The 17,306-nt window shown below is 47.4% G+C and overlaps 1 protein-coding gene across 1 annotated transcript in view; it reads right to left on the reverse strand.

The window, feature by feature from the left end:
• IFT81 (intraflagellar transport 81) overlaps positions 1–17,306 on the reverse strand; it is a 1,594,755-nt gene that overhangs the window by 1,228,871 nt on the left and 348,578 nt on the right. The window lies entirely within an intron of this gene.

Genomic DNA, 17,306 nt, shown 5'->3' on the forward strand with positions numbered 1-17,306 from the left:
GGATCTCAGAGGACGAGTAGAGGTGTGGGCAGAGAAGCGGTTAGCTAGGTACTCGGGAGCACGGTTAGCCTGGCACTTATGAGTGAGTGCAAGGGTTTTGAGAGATATTCTCTTAGCTACAGAGAGCCAATGGAGGCTCTGTCTAGTGTCAGATATATGTAGTTTCCTAGGAAGGTTGAGGGCAGCCCTGATGGCATTGTTCTGAGTTACCTGTAGGCTGTTAATGTTTCTTTGACTGGTTCCAAGGTAGAGAGCATTGCAGAATTCAATTTTGGCCATTATAAGGGTTCTGGCAAGAATGATGCAATTCATACCAGAGAGAAAGGGTCTACAAGCTGTTATAAATGTGCATGTATATGCTGCAGCTGAGGCCAGCGCATTGTTTTGTTTAGTGAGTGATATGGTTGAATCAAGATATATATACCAAGAGTGTGTTTGTCATTGGACACCTTAATGGTATTACCGTCAATACTGAATGATTTAAAGGCTGGGTCCAATCTGTTAAATCTGAAGTGCGAGCCTAGGATAAGTAGCTCGATCTTATCGTCGTTCAAACAAAGCCCATGATGAGCAACCCAGGCCTGAATGACAATATAAACAATATTAAGAGCTTTTGCGTCAGTCACGTAGTCACCAATGATAGGGATGAGTATCTGGGTGTCATCTGCGTAATTAGTGTAGGTGACACCCAGAGAATCAAGAATATCAAAAAGTGGCTTAATTAACACGTTGTACAGAGTGGGGGAAACGCAGGACCCTTGTGGGACCCCACACAGCACTGGTGATGGTTCAGCTGATGCAGAAGGGGAGAAGACCCTCATGGTTCTGCTTGCCAGGAAGGATCTGATCCAGGATGTGGCTTCATCTGAGAAATGGGCTGCGATTTTGAGGTGCAGGCAAAGAATTTGGTGGTCAACCAAATCAAAAGCTGCAGAGAGGTCGAGCAGGAGTAGAAGGGCCTGCTTGCCCTCGTCTTTTAGGTCCTCGATTTGCGTTTTTAAGTCGATGAGGGCAGTTTCTGTTCCGTGTCTAGGTCGGAAGCCCGACTGGCGAAGACCACAGAGTTTGTTAGATTATAGATAGGCCTGTATTTGTAGATAGGCTGTACGGTCCAGGATTTTCAACAGAAAGGGCACCGAGGTAATAGGTCTGTAATTTGAGGGGTTGTTAGGATCAAGGGTAGGTTTTTTGATTAGAGGATGACCCAAGAATCCTTAAGATTTTCAGGGGCAATACCGGATTTGAACGAGGCCCCTCGCACGTTTCAAAGTCTTCGATTCTGGCATCAAGAGGATCTGAGCCCGGACGAGGGGGATCGGTCATCTGACCCCAGATGAGGGAGACCAAGTTGTGAACATTTTGGCAAAGGGATCTGAGCCCGAAAAGGGGTGGGGGGGGGGGTCCATGGTCCAAGCCTGGATGACGGAGACCAAATTGTGAAAAATTTAGAGAAGGGGTCTGAGCCTGACAAGGGGGGACCCGTGGTCCAAACCCGAAGGAGAGGGACCAGTCTTGAACTCGTGAATATCAAAACTCGGACAAAAGAAAGGAACTTTTGTGTTTTGTTTGTTACATCAGGCCCTCTGAAATAAGAGACTGTCACTACGAGAGAGACTTTGGCGGAAGGCCCTGATGCCTATGTGTTGAACTGTTACCTTGTGGCCAAGAAGCCAGAGTGTGTGCGAAGCCTGCACGTGCCTCCTTGCCCCGTGCTGAAAATGTGGGGAAGGGAAGCCAACTGCTCAACTATCATGACATATAATTTCTTGAACACTTTTCTTTTGCATACATTGTTATCCCACACCATTTTGTATTTAGAAGTAAGGACTGGCAATATGTTTATAAGTATAAAGTTCAAAAAGCACCCCTGAACTGTGATCACTTGTGTCTGTCTTCACTGTCTGATACCATGCCTTCCTTACAGCCACTGCTAGCATGCATGCCTCCCTGGGAAGGTGGAGGCTCAGGGACAAGGATTTCAAGGAATCCCATTAAGCCCATGAGCCTGTCGTGAAAGTTGCTGACGAGATCCCCTCTCCCTCCTCAGTTAGATCAGGATGTCTGGGTTCCTTAAGTTCCAATGGCAGAGTCGAACAGGATCTTCGCCAAGAGGACCATGGGAGACTCTGGCGCATGCAGCAACAGTGGGGAGCTTGTAGATGGAAGGGGAGGAGGCATACGGATTTAAGGAGGTTTAGCCATTCTCCTTGAAAATGCCCTCGAAATACTCCCTCATTGGATCAAAATGCATTAACGTGTGGAACCTATGAAAGAAAGCATCTTCAGACTGATGTGGTCTCTGCTGTTGATGAGGGTGTTGAAACAGAATTCATTAGCTGTATAAGCGCCTAACAAGCAAACAATAAACTAAACTAGGGCTGGACCATGATTCTGTGGAGATTGGTTGCCTAAAGGGCATAGGAAGACACAATGGTCGAGTTTACAACAATACATAGAGGATTCGGGGTTGTTATTAACTAGACTCTCTATTGAAGACAAATAGTCATAGTGTGGATCACAAGACAAAAAGTATACAACTAAACAACTAACTTGGTGAGAAGCTGAACAAGGCAGGATCTTAAGTGGCCCTTTTGGAGTCACTGCAGTGGGTACTTGAAGCCTTTCACATAGAGGAGAAACAAGAATACAGTTTTATAGACCGCTGGCAGATTCGAGGGGGATCTGAATATACAATTCTAGGAAGATTCTATGTCATTCTCCCCCCCGCCCCCATCGCGCCCACAGTCAGAAATGTACCGACTGGCAAATTGATATGCAAATGTTTTTACCTCTATTTCTATCTCTTTAGAAGGAAGAAATTGTTTAATTTTGATTGTCACAGTCGTTCCACTGTTTCTATGGGTCATGCATGACTAATGTGTTGAGTATGCCTTTTATATCTAATCATGCTTAGCCTTTACAATACAACGTGAAAGCCATTAATGGTAACATGTTTTCCTGACTTGTCAAAGAAGCACACTTGTGCTACCTAGGACTTCATGGTTTGGGTGGGGGGAAAATCACAGACAGCGAGCCAAAATTGGGCTAATTGGCCTCCAATTCCATGTCGCCGGAGGGCAGATATTGTTTACCATGTTCACCAGTTTTTAGGCAATGTTTTTTCCCAGAAATGTAATTCATTTTTCTCCCGAAATGTAATTTTTGCCCAAAACATTCTGTAGCTCCTAAAAAACAAATTTAGGAAACAAAAACATTTCTGATGGGAAAAAATGTGCAATATCACTCAGTGGGAGAGAATAAGAGGGGTGGGGAGGATTTTGTCCAGAATTCACCAACTTTTCCGCAGAGAATTTCTGCCATTTTACCCACCCTTATTCCTAGGTAAGAAGCGATTGATAGATTGTAGACTGCTTGTTATTGAAAATTAGCATAATGATATTAGAATGTTTGTTTGTTTTGTTGTTGTAATGCTAGAAAAAAAGGGAGAACTCCCGAAACCCATTGTGCAGTCAAATTCCCACAACAAAGTAATGAGTAATTTCATGCTAAGGAAGCACGTTATGGAAACAAGATAAACATTTAGGAATACAATCATATATGGATGAAATTGGAAAGCACTGAACTGTTCATTGCTCCTGTATCACCAAGTCCAAAGAGCAGGCATAGAACATGTAGTAGCTTACTTGCTTTTTCATTCAGACATTGAAGCTACAGTCTAGTGTCATTGCTTGAAAGTCAGAAAGCAAAAAATCCTAAAGTCTTTCACTTAGTACGTCATTCAGAGACCTTGTCAGTGGGTTCTATTGAGAAGGGTTTTTCCGAGGGCAACTGATGGGCTATAAACTTAGATCGAGATAATTAAACTGAACGATTCATTGTTTACCAAAAGAACAAATATGACACCTTGCGCCTTTCAGATGTCCTCTGGTCAAACTATACAGTAAAAGCAGAAGCCACCTAGCTCAGCAACTCACTGTAAGCTATATGGTGATGAGACAGCAGATAATTCCAACTCATGCCTGTCAAGAAGATCATAAACGTGGTCCTCTTCATCTGTCTCACCCAAGACTAAATAGAAACGTTCATTAATTGGCCGCCAACTGCTCCCACTGAACATCTAGCCAAGCCAATTGGAGTGACAAATAACTGTAATGCCCTAGGACTCAAATTTTATGAACATAGTTGGTAGCATGAGGATAATCGAGAGCAAGGGAATAGTACGGGATCATGAGCACATTTAGGTGGGGTTTGGGGTGATCCCTGGTAAAGGTGATGGCACAGACAGCCTAGATTGAGCTTTTGTAAGTTGCACAACAACCATAAACCCTTCCGGGGAATACAAGGGTGGGGCAGACTTGTGTGCGTGTGTGTGTTTGTAACAGAAAAAGCGTGCACTCTGAGCAGGACCAGCAACATTTTCTTTGCTGCATTAGGCAATGCATCATTTTTATTGTACAATCTCATAGGGACAGAATTTTCTGATTGCAGGGGCAACATGCACCCCCCCTGCTGGTGCCAAATAGATATGAGGTTTTGAATTACCAAGAGTCAGTCCTGCCTCCAAGGACTCTTGTGGCTTACTTCTGTGACTCTAGGTCACAAAGAAAATATCCCAGCAGGCCAGTTCTTCGATCTATCTGCTGCTTTCGATATTGTCAACCAATAGGACATGCATTAATCAACGTAATAGCGTTTCTGATCATAGTATCTGCTTAGATTCACATGCTGTGCATATAGACCGACATCTAGTGGAAATCGAAGAGTAGTGCATCTTTCTTTCGAAGATCCAAAGAGACGTCCACATGGGCGTGACTGTAACACTACCCCTAACGTGATGTGTAGTGTACCCAAAATCCCTCACGCGTCGAGGTCCCTCTGGTTGTATTTTTTCTGCTGTGAGGGCGCCTTATTGTCAGTGTGAGCAAGTACAGAAGAGAGAAGGCGTAAGATGTCTGTGTTCCTTCTACTCCAAGAGGGGAGGAAGGGTGGGCGCATGTGAATCTAAGCATATACAATCATCAGAAAACTATTACAGTGAGTAATGCATGTCTTCTGATGCTTGCGGATCTGCTTAGAATCACATGCTGTGCATAGACTATCGAGCAGTACCCAGAGATGATGGTGGGATGTGTGAAGGAACAGTAGCAAAGAGATGTCTTAGCACTGCTTGTCCCACCTGAAAATCATACCTAGATTATGTTTACATGCAGTAGTGTTGGGTAAAGGTGTGTACAGAACTCCAGGTTGCTGCTTTGCAAATGGAATCTAGAGGAACATTTGCAATGAATGCTATGGTAGCCCATGTGCCCCGAGTCGAGTGTGCTCTAGGAGCGAAGGGTAGATCTCTCTTGGCAAGAGTGTAGCACAGTGTGATACAGTTTATGATCCACTTGGAAATAGCAGATTTAGAGACAGGGTTCCCTTCTCTACCAGCTGCCACTGAAATGAAGAACAGGTTTGTTTTACTTTGTGGCTTTGTCTTTTCCAGATAGTAGATAACCGCTCTCCTTACATCCAGTGCGTGGAGGCTTCTTTCCGCCACGTTAGTGGGGTTCTGGAAAAAGGTGGGTAGCTCTATGGACTGGTTTACATGGAACTTTGAGATACATTTTGGTGCAAAGCGAGGGTGTGTGCGCAAAACCACCCTATCTTTGTGAATCGTGACAAATGGGTCCTGAACTGAAAGGGCCTGCAGGTGAAGAACTCTCCTTATAGAGGTGATTGCAACCAGGAAGACCGTCTTGTAAGCCTTGTGCATTAGTACAAAGAGAGGTCCAACTAGTCTGGTAGGAACAACATTCAGGTCCCACTCGGGAGCTGGGTTGGACATAGGGGGATGAAGTCTCTATACCCCTTCCATAAAGGCTTTCATTACAGGAATTTTCCACCATAAAATCCTGCTCTGGGACGTGGTGTACAGCAAAAGTGTTGCTAAGTGGATTTTAAGAGAAATGAAAACCAGTCCTGAATCAAACAGGTCAGTTAGGTAAAGGAGATATCTTTAGGTAAGCAATTAATAGGATTGATGCCCTTGACATTACACCAAATAAAGCACTTCCATTTGCTGGAGAAGCAATGCATGGTGGAAGGTTTCTGTGCCTCTCTGAGTATGTCCATGCCTTTCTGAGGGAGCTGAAGGTGCCTGAACTCTATGACCTCAGGAGCCAGGCTTCTAAATTGAGAGTTTGAGGGCATGGATGTAGTGTCCCTCCCTGATCTTGAGATAGCATGTTGTACAGGCACGGCAGTTTCCTGGGAGGGGAGACTGACATTGCCATGAGATGGGAGAACCAAGGTTGGCGGGCCTACATAAGGGACACCAGGATTATCGTGACTGGTTCTTGGTGCATCTTGTGCACTATTCTGTTGAGCAGGTGAATCGGGGGTGGGGGAGGGGGCAGGGTGAGTTGACAAATCTCCCGGACCATGTAATCCAAAGACTGTTCCATTCGGAGCGGTTTTGTGGGTACCTGGTGGCGTAATCTGGGCATTGGACGTTCTCCAGAGTGGCAAATAAATCAATCTCTGAGAAGACCCGTTCTGCAAAGATGCTAATTAAAATGTCCTCCTGTAGCCGCCACTCGTGCTCTACGGGTAGGGGGGCAGTTTCTGCTGAGTATGTCTACCAAAAGATTGAGTTACCCTGGAACATGTTATGAAAGGAGGAACATGTGTTGAGTGCCCACTTTCAGATGTTTTGGGACAGTTTTGACAGCCCTAGAGAGTGAGTGCCCCCTTGTTTGTTTAAGTAGTACATGGGCGTAGTACTGTCCGTGAGAACTAAAACTGTTTTCCCCTGGAGGTGTGTCTGGAAGGCATTCAAGGACTTGAACACTGCTAGCAGTTCCAACAGGTTGATGTGATTGGATGCTACTGCTGGAGACCACACGCTGTGCGCTGTCTGTTGAAGGAGGTGAGCTTCCCCCACCCCGTCAGAGATGCACCTGTGGTGAGAGTGGCTTCCAATGTGGGGGTGGTGTAGGTTTTGTCCTGCAGAAGGTTTTCCCTTGACCACCACTGCTGAGCACGGACGAGGGCTGCCAAGACAACCACTAGATCGTCCCACTGGCCGTTGCCCTGACACCATTGGCTCGAGAGCCACTGTTGCATGGGGCGCATGCGCAGATGAGCGTGAGGAACTAGGAAGACACAGGAACCCATCATCCCCACCAGTCGCATGGCTTTGCGTACGGTCACCTGGTGACTGGCTACATAGTGAAGGATCTGGAACAGCATGTTTTGAACCCTATCGTTGGAGGGAAAGATAAGCCTGTCTTTTGCCTGAATTAGAGCCCCCAGAAACTGTTTGGCCTTGCTGGGGTTTAGACTGCATTTTTTCTCGTTGATAGAGAATCCTAGGTTGAAGAGGAGATTTACCATCGTCTGGGTGTTTGTCTGGCATGTTCCATTTGAATCCCCTGTTATGAGCCAGTCATCGAGATAGGGATAGACTGGGATGGACTGCCTGTGCAGGGGAGCCGCTACTACCGCCAGTACCTTTGCGAAAACCCTCGGGGCTCAGGCAATGTCAAAGGGGAGAACCTTGAACTTATAGTGCGTGTCCACTTGTTACGCTCACCGGGTCTCTGCGGAGGTGTTGGCGAACAGTTGCAGCCCTTCCTGAACTTGAATTACCCCCTTCAGGCCTCTCCCTCAGTAGAAAAGCTGTGAGCTGTGGTACGTGGTGATACTGCTCCTGAGTGGAGATAACAGTGTGTGAGTCCACCAATCTGTGATTGCTGTACCTCTCGAACCCTTCACCCAAAAGTACGGTTTCTGTGAGCATACGCCGGACCATAAAGCTCACCTGTGAATTATGGAAGATAAGCTCTCCGTTCTGCTACTTCTGGCAGGGGCGCGTCGCATGGGACCTAGTTCCTTCACTGATCCCTGATAAGGATTGTCCAGTCCAGCTGTGACTATGCTTCTCCTTATGATTGGTAAGTCTTTCTTGAGCTCTTGTGATGCTGTTCGTTCTGTTTGTCTTTTATATGTTGCTCCTATTTATGCCCGGAATAATGTCTCTCTTCTGTTTTCTTCCCTTAGATGGAAATGCGGCCTCAATGCAGATGTGAGATGCGTGACGCGGCCAGATGGAAGATGGATGCTACCACAATGCTCGACAGCAGGCAAGTGATGGTTTAAGGAAAAGCGCGAAGTATGGCGAAGCCCAACCTTAAACTGACTGTTTTTTCAATGTCTAACCTTTTTTAACAATTGTATTGGTTTTTATAACAAACATACAACATTTAAACAGATTCAGCAAATCTTATCTGTGTACATTAGCATCATTTTCACGTCATTTAGTTATCTGCTGCATATCCCTTACCCTCCCCCAAAACCGAGCTTACTCTATTTCGCGCTCTATTGTCCTCTCATCCGGGCGAACTTCCTCCTCTGCATTTTCAGAGGTGTCTTGATCACTTATACCCTCTTGGATGGACCAAAACAGTGTGGCCACTAAAAGTTTCCAGGCCGTCAGGGTGCTTGTTTCCTCCTCGCCTCCCCTATTTACTGTCTCGTTCCATACAGCTGTTTCAGCCTTAGTCCATCTCTGTAAATCATTCCACCAAACCTCCACCTTTGGTCTATTGCATGCTTTCCAACCCATGGCTATCCTGAGCTTGGCGAGTATGTATGCCAAGTCCTTAAGTTTGTTAACATGTTTCAATTGACGCGGTCTAGGGAACCCCGCTATTAAACATGCCCACACCAATTCTACGTTTAGCTTGATCCTTTTCTCATACAGTCGGTGGACTATTTCCCCACAAAACTTCCAGATTTCAGGACATGCCCAAAACATATGCACCATCATCCCCACGTCTTCTTCCTCGCATTTGGGGCATTTCTGTCTTCCAGCGTTCTTAAACCGAGCTATTCTCTGGGTAGTCATGTATGCACTGTGGGTTATATATAGTTGTATTTGCTGTAAATTGCATTTCTGGACACTTTTATGGTACCCCTGGGCCTGCTCCCATATCCCATCACTCATGAGCTCGCCTGCTTCCCTTTCCCAGTCTTGTCTTAATTGTGTCACATCTTTCCCCACTCTGGACATCAACAGCTCAAAGATCCGAGACACCTCATGCTCCCACTCTGCTAAGTCATACATCGTTTCTATGGCCTCGCTAGGTAGGTCTGCCAGCATGATTTCGGACCATGTCCCCCCCATCCTCCTGATCAGTCTAGCGTGAGTGATATACTGCCCTACGTGTAGCCCTGTTTCCGCCACCAGCTCCCCAAATTCCTTTTCTTCACCCTCTTGCCATAGGTCTCCCACCGTTGCGACCCCCACAGGCTCCCAGTACTTGCGAATCGTGTTCCTTAATTGCACACTCCCACCGGTCAGTGCCACTAACGGTACTTGCGGTGAGCATGGGGTTGGGTTCCCCATGACATGGCAGGCTTTGCGCCACAATTTCCATCCCAGTTCCAGAATCCCTGGGCACTCTGAGTTCAGGTATAGGCAGCCAGATCCATTCTCTCAGAAAATACGGGGCACATTCTAATCTCAATAGCCTAGACTCTGACGTTGGGTCTTCCGTCAGCCATTTGGCTACATATTGCAATTGGCTAGCCAGATAGTATATCTCAAAGTTAGGTAGATTAATATCTCCTTTATCATATGCGTTTTGTAATTTCCACAGAGCAATCCCCTTCCTAGTTCCATGCCAAATGAAGCCCCTGCATATGCTCTGTAATTTAACAAAGAAGCTTTTTGGTATCATATATGGTATGTTCCCAAAAAAGTGTAGCAGCCTGAGCAATACAACAATTTTTAGCAGTGACCCTCTCCCAATCATGGCTAGCGGGAGCTTGGTCCAGAACTTCATACTATTTTCAATGTTCCCTATCGCTTTTACAGAATTGTGTTTATATTCCATCTCAACCGTGTGGTATATGTCTATGCCCAGGTATCTGAAAGTGCACGCCTCCCAAGGTATCTGTAGGACTGGCAGTTGTTCTCGCTGTACTCCCACATAACTCCCCAAGGGGAAAACACACGATTTCTTGGGGTTGACTGCAATGCCAGATAGTGAAGCCTATCGCTCCATTGTTTCCAGGATGTATTGGAGATTTTCTTCAGGGTACTTCAAGTATAGTAGCATGTCATCTGCGTATAATGAAATTAGGTGTGGTCCCCCTTTTGTGTGGATCCCCAATTCCTCATAATTTTGTCTTAAGTATAGTGCCAGGGGTTCCAAGGCTAGGATATACAACATCAGGGACCAAGGGCAGCTCTGCCTAGTGCCCCTGCAGGCGCTGCTGTCGTCGATGGAGCGTGTCGTGCTGCGGTGCCAAGATGAAGATTTCTGCGTTCCGGTGTCATGATTCCTGTCGGGCGGCGCTTCTTGGATTTGTGGAGACGCCATTGACAAGTGCTGTTACGTTCGACGGCCGTCTGGAAGCACCGCTCTAGTGTTTTCCAAGATGGCCGCCGACGTAATTTAGTGTCGGGCTCGAGCAGCGTTTCTTCGCGTTGCACCTTCTCTGCTTCTACCGGCTCGAAGGTAACGCTGTTTCCCCCCCCGTTCTTGCTTGATATCCTTCCTTTGGACATTGTTTTTTCTCCCGCTCCTGCTGCCTGCATTTGCTTGCTTTCCGGTTCTTCTGGCCGGTCTCTCTGTGTTCCCTCCTCTCTGCTTGGCTCCTTTGGTCTCTCCCTCATTGGCGCCTTGGCTCTACCTTCCTTTGGGTCTGTGTGCTCCACTTCATTCCTCTGGAAATCCCTGCATTCTCTCCTGGTGTTTTTCCCTCCATCCTCGCCCTCTCTGGCGGTGATCTGTTTACCTAGGATATTCCACTATTGTCAATCGGCCACTCTCAGCTTTCCAAGTCTGAAACTCCGGTCATTCTCAGCTTCCCAAGATATCACCTCGGACATCTTCCTGTTCAGGACTCTCATCGCAGGGTTTTTTTTGCCATTGGGGCTTTTTCCCTGCTCAGGAGCCGGCTCCCGGGAGTTCCCGCTGTTCGGTTCCCCAATCACCCGACAGCGTGGCATCCCTGGGAGCTCGCCCCTACTTACGTCAAAGAAAGGAAGGCAAGAAAGACGGCAAGGATCAAGCTCGAAGACGTCCAGGAAGAAGGTCGGCGGCACAAGACTACCCTACGGATACCTCAGGTGAGGAGGAAGGGAGGGAAGCCTTAAAAGACTCTGGCAATCCTGATATCCAGAAAGTGTAAATATGAATACTTGGTTCGCCAAAGAGATGTACAGGTAGGAACAGCTTCCCCCAGTTGGTAAGTATGCTGGCAGGAAGCAGGATGTCCAGGAAGGAGGATCTTCAAAAGGTAAGTCTGACCTCAGGCGACGGTGAGCGTTACGCTGCTTACAAGTGCAGAATAACGCGAAGCGTCTGTCTTGAGGATCGGGCAGCTTATATAGCTGAGATCGTGGGCTCGCCCATTAGGGCCTGCTTACCAGCCACACCCTGCCACTCCTAGAGAGTGAGCACGTGCGAAGGCAATCCATTAGCAGCCACACCCAAGACTACACTTGGGGCTGCTTAATGGATGGAATAAGTTAATGCATCCTGCTTAATGGATGGAATGTTCGAGGTGAATGCATCTGAAGTGCTATGTCTATAATAAAAAGCTTTTTGGTGTTAAATGGATGTTCTTGTTTACTTTTGTTCATGAGCCTGGCGCCAAAGGCGCCAGGTCAGTGTCCACCCAGGTCTCCTGTGCATGACTGTGCCCCTGACTTCATGACCAGGACACCTCTATCATGAATCTGAGGTACTTTCTGTGCACAGGCAACATTGAAATATGAAAGTATGCATCTTTCATGTCCAAAGTGGTCATGTGAATCCCCCTGCAGCAGCACTGGAATTACCTCCTGAAGTGTTGTCATCCTGAACGTTTGAGGTTTGACATACTGGTCAGCAGATGCAGGTCTAAAAGTGGGCGCATGGTGAGATCCTTTTTGGGTACAAGGAAGTACACTGAATAAATACCCTTGTTTACCTGGAGAAGGGGGGACGACTTCGACGGCACCCTTTTCCAGCAGGATGCACAGGTGTTCTGGCAACAGGTGTCTGCTTCTCGGTGGGTGGTAGCGAGGTGGTCGGAGAAACTCGAAACAATACCCGTGGGCAACCGTCTTTAGTACCCACTGATCTGAAGTGATTCCCCTACCAGGCGTGGATGAATGAAGACAAGCGACCCTCGACCGGGGAAGTCTGGGAGGGGACCTGAACCAGCGAGTCACTTCAAGGTGGAGCCTCTAGGAATAGAGTTTCTGCCTCTACCCTTACCCTACTAGAGCCTCTTTACTGGCATTGGAAGTTACCATAGAGCCTTGACCGGAGGACAAGGGGGTTTTCCCTGAGCCATGTTGCCCCTGGGGCAAGTGGGAGAAGGATTGGCCACAAAAGGACTGGTGTGCATTAGAGCCTCCACACTGATGAAAGGGTTTAGCCGTGATATAGCTAAGTGACTTTAGAGTCTGGTGTTCTTTCTTTGTCGTCCCTAGGGCGTCATCACCGCCTTCCCAAAAAGGTTGGAATCCTCCACTGGTTTGTTAATCCCGAGTTTCGGGTTTTAACAGTTTTTTTAACCAGGCATGCCTTTTCTTTTTTCTCAAATAAGCTTTATTGGTGAATTAATGTAGGCAAGTCTCGAATAGTACACAGTCTTGTAAGCAAGAAACAGCACAGAATTAACCATACAGATTTTTTGATTTTCTCCCTTCCCAAACTTAAACGACTTACCCCACCCCCCCCTTACTTCAACTTCCAGGCCCTCCCCCCATAACGTACTAAACATGTGCCCGAGATCGACACAGCGGCTTTCTTCACTGGAACCCATTCTGGTCAGGTCTTTATAAACAACTGCTCCCATTGGCAGCTTCGAGTCTATCATCTGCAGTTGCTAATCATATCTGCAAACACTCTGGGTTCTAGAGTTGGGGTCCACCGAGTTCTACTCCTTTCCCTGTCTCCTACCAAGTATGACCCTCTCCTCCATCCGTCTCCCCACACCTGCCAACCGCCTCGAGCTATACATCTCCTGTGGGGGTTCACTGCAGGTTCCGGGCTTGCACTTTTCACCTCTGGTTGCAGGCATGCCTTTTAAGTAGGGTACGCTGGGCAAGGGTGCGTCCAGCGGTTTCAGCCAAGTCCAGTGTGTTTTTCATTATGTTTTGGGTTACTTGTCTGCCTACAGCCACGACCGCCAGCAGGCGTGATCAGGTGGGCTCTGGAACATCCTGAAGACCATCCTGCACTAGGCCCCAATGGACACCACTGTAACTCGCCAGGAGCGTGGTGTTATCTGCGATCCTTGTGGAGTAGGCCGCAGTGGCGGTGACACGCTTACCCAGGGCATCAAGCTTCTTGCAGTCTTTGTCCGGAGTGGATTCTGCTGAGGACAGTGATACTCCCGCCCTCTTCCTAGTGGTTGTAATGACCAAGGAGTCCGGTGTGGCATGACCCCTGATGTAGAGGGGGGGTCAGAGGGTAATGGGCGAAATAACTTCTCAATCCGGGTGTTAACTGCCCGTGTAAGAGACAGGGACAGCAAAGAAGGGGCAGGTGCCTCTTCATAGAATTTAGTAAAGGAATGGCTTGGCTAGCTGAAGCCTTTTCCTTGAGGATATCCTCCATGAAGTCTGAGCCTGGAGCAGCTTTGTGCGTTGCAATTATAAAATGGTTGGCTGCCCTTTTTAAAATGGAGTTGAACTGTCAGTACTCACCGCAGTAGTGATGAAGGGTACTTGGGTAGTATAACCTGGACCAAGATAGGTCCAAGTCTCCTCACAAGAGGGCGATCTTTCCAATGATACGCCATATCTAGCCAAGTAAACAAGAGGGATAGATGAGTAAATCAATAGAAAGAGCAGGAGTGCCAAAACACTGTCAGCGCATCAAGCTGCAAAACAGGAGAGGAACAAGAGTCAACACGACATGAAGTAAACGGTAACAATTAACCCACTACAAGATTAGCGGACCAACCTCCTAATGGACACTTAAATCGTCAATTTAGGTTGTATCTCATGTGTCTCCAGCCTTGAGTCTTCCATTAGGAAATGCAAGGAAACAATTACTAGGTATGCAAGAACAACTTCAAAGATGGGACTCGGGTCAACTGTTTCTTACCGAGTAAGCAGCTCGAGCCGTCCAGAAGAAGGGGTAACACTAATGGAAATACAAGGCCAAAAGAACAAACGAAGGAGAGGAAGGGTTAGTAAGGGACTAAACACGGGCAGCACGAGGGACGCACTAGTGATGGGTTGATGCAGTTATGCGTTTACAGCAATGCGTCCAAAGTCCTGTGCATAAGAATATTTGTGCTCACTGTTTCTAGTGATATGTAGAAAGAAGTAGTTCTCGTGGATGAAGGATTCCAGGGACAGGCATGTGTTCAATTGGAAAGTGAACAAAGACAATTCAGGCAGGCAAAATCAGTCAGAGGGATGGGGCGATGTCTGAGTTTATGCAGACGGTTACCAAAGCGCATCCTTCTGCTAGGAAAAATCCATCCGAGGGACAGGCAAAAGGGCCGGTAACAGGTAGGCAAACAAGAAAATAGAACCAAAGTATTCTGTAACAGGCAACAGACTGAGGACAAAACAAGCTTCAGTCGGTACTTACAAAGATCAGAAGCACCGCGCAGGGTGACAGCAATTCCTTTATGTGATTCAGGGGAGGCGGTGCCTGTACCGCAACAAGGAGCGCAGAGTCGTGTGACCGCCCTGAGCAACCGGACGTGCAGCTGTGTAACGCAATGCAGATGGGCCGCATAAGCGTGTAGAAGTGCGGGACCATGGCAACCTCCATGGCAACCTCCAGTGCCGATAGAAAGGGAAAAACAGACAACGGAAATACGAGACATGCGCTTCTGCAGAGGTAGAGGTGGAATTTGGGAATGGACAGAGGCAGATGGACTCTGAATCATGACATGAACAGCATCTGGTCTTCAACAGATGACAAATCTCTTTGTGGAGGAGTAGAAGGGGGATCTAGACAGATGTCCGGGTCATCGGTATGCGTCGGTGTAAGCCAAGGGCCCTGGTCCTCCGCCTGACCCCAGTCTGGGTCCTGATCAGCTGGGTCTTGATCAAAGGGGTTAGGCTCTTCATAAGAATCCTCCTGGGTTGGGTAATCTGGGACATTAAAGATATTTTCTTGGTGTCCCTGTGCAGAGGTGGGGAGTTTCTGCAATTTGGAGTGGATGGGGCAGGAGTCCACTTACCTAGGTCTCTTGGGTATAATATATTGGTCCGAAAAGTCAATGTACTGAGCCATTTTGTCCATACATTGCTCAAACCTTTCTCTAGTCCATAGAGAGGAAGCTGAATGTTCAGGAGGAGGGAAGGGCTGCCCAGTAGGGGGAGATTTTCCCAATAAGGCCTTAGAGAGGCTGGGGGCCTCAGAAAAGTTCCCTCGGCAAGAGGGTGCCCTTGTACTCCTTGGCCGCCGAAATTATTTCCAAAAAGGCTTTCGCAAAGCTTAGCAGGCTGTATTGAGGGTCTCGACATGCCTGAAGGCGCACTCGTGGTCGGTGACTCCACCAGGTTCTTAGGCGCTTGTGCATCCTTGGATGGCGTGTCGACAGTGTGTTTTTTAGGGGGAACGCCCGTTCCAGAAGGATACCCAGTTGCAGCGGTCCTGTGGGTGACAAGCGCTTCTTCGATGACTCCATCAAAGAGGCATTCGGGGTTGTGTGCTTGGATGCACGTGGTGCGTGGGTGCCCTTGTCACTCAGGTGTGATCTCCCTATAACAGTGCTGGTGGCCTATCTGTTGGGGCCGGGGATGGGCATCTGGGAGTACGCAGATTCCACTGAGAGGTCGATGGTCCAATTCGGAGCCATTGCTGCCGACGGATTGCTCATTGTCCGAAGTGGCGGCGCTGACGGGGGAAATGTTTTCAGCCTCATAGCGTAGGCCGCCCACCGTTTAGTCCACCTGTCTTTCAACGACTTCGGTCGAAAGTGTTACAAGCCTTGCATGAGCGCTCATCATGGTCATGAGGAAGACACCGATTGCATCAGCGATGGGCGTCTTTCCAGGGAAATTTGCCGTTACATGACGGGAATAATTTTAAACGGAGTGCTCTCCATAGCAGAGGTTAGCGGCAGTCAGACCAAGAACAGAAAGAGAGGGGTGAAGGAAATACATTCTAAGAGAGAGGAATAAAATCCAGGGCTCCACTCTCCTGTAAGGGCCAGGCCAGAGGGCCGAGGCCACGCGGTCGACAGTCACCGAGCAGCTGCAGATGTCGTAAACGGCAGGAAACCCACAAAGCAGTCGTCGAGAAGATTGTCGAAGTTGACTGGACGACCATAGGCCGTGGAAAATAATTTAGCAATATAAAACTCTTATGAGCTCTGTTTAAGTGACCAACTAGGTTGGTGGAAAAAAACAATCTGAGGGACCGCGACGTCTGAGGGATTTTGGGTACCCTACACGTCACGTTAGGGATCGTGTTACAGTCACGCGCATGTCGACTTCCATTTCGATCTTCGAAAGAAACATGTCAGACTATATGTACAGCATGTGATTCTAAGCAGATCCACAAGCATCAGAAATCATGTTACAGAGGCTTCAAGCTGCACTGGGATTTGAAGGAATGGCTCAGAAATAGATGAATTAATTATTTTACCACCACTCATCATGCCCTTCATAGCTCTGATCTATCCCCTGGCTCTTAAAGTGGTCCACAAAGCCATTTTGAGAACGCCATAGTGCCTTCTGAATCGCATTCCAAATGTGTAAACATGATGCACAAATGGCCTTGAAGCTGCAGAACCTAGAAAGAACATCGCTTAAAATCTCCATCTGCCTGGTTCTCATACAACACTGGATGATCGTAAACACATTTGTCTAAATCCATCAAACAGATTATCTTCCTTTGGATGAGTATTTCATGCATTCTACCTTTTGACTGACCACCCACAATGGGCTTCCCCATCTCCATATCACAGAAGCAAAACCTGTAGCTATTTTTTGACACAAAGATATTTTAGCAGACAGACACCGGTACTGCCTAACACATGCCACTCCTACCTGCACCTGCTTAAACCAATTCTTCCATTCTTGAAAATGCAGAAGGTTGAGGTTACCAGAGCTATGTTACAGGCAAGAATGGATTACTATAACAGCTTGTATCTGGGTCTGCAAAAGGAACTCATGCACCTATTACAATTAATAGAAAAAAAGGCGGTAAGGCTCATGCTGACGTTGACACCAGACTACCATATCGCCCCGGCTTCAAAGGCCCTGCACTGGATTCCTCTTGAGGTAATAATCAAATTCAAATCTCTGTGCATCATTTATAGGACTGACAATGGAGCGGGTCTATCGGTAAGGATTCATCAAGCGGTATGCCCCAACACAA

Source organism: Ambystoma mexicanum, chromosome 10 (genome assembly GCF_040938575.1).
Source record: "Ambystoma mexicanum isolate Mex_15411 chromosome 10, UKY_AmexF1_1, whole genome shotgun sequence".
NCBI classification, from domain to species: domain Eukaryota; kingdom Metazoa; phylum Chordata; class Amphibia; order Caudata; family Ambystomatidae; genus Ambystoma; species Ambystoma mexicanum.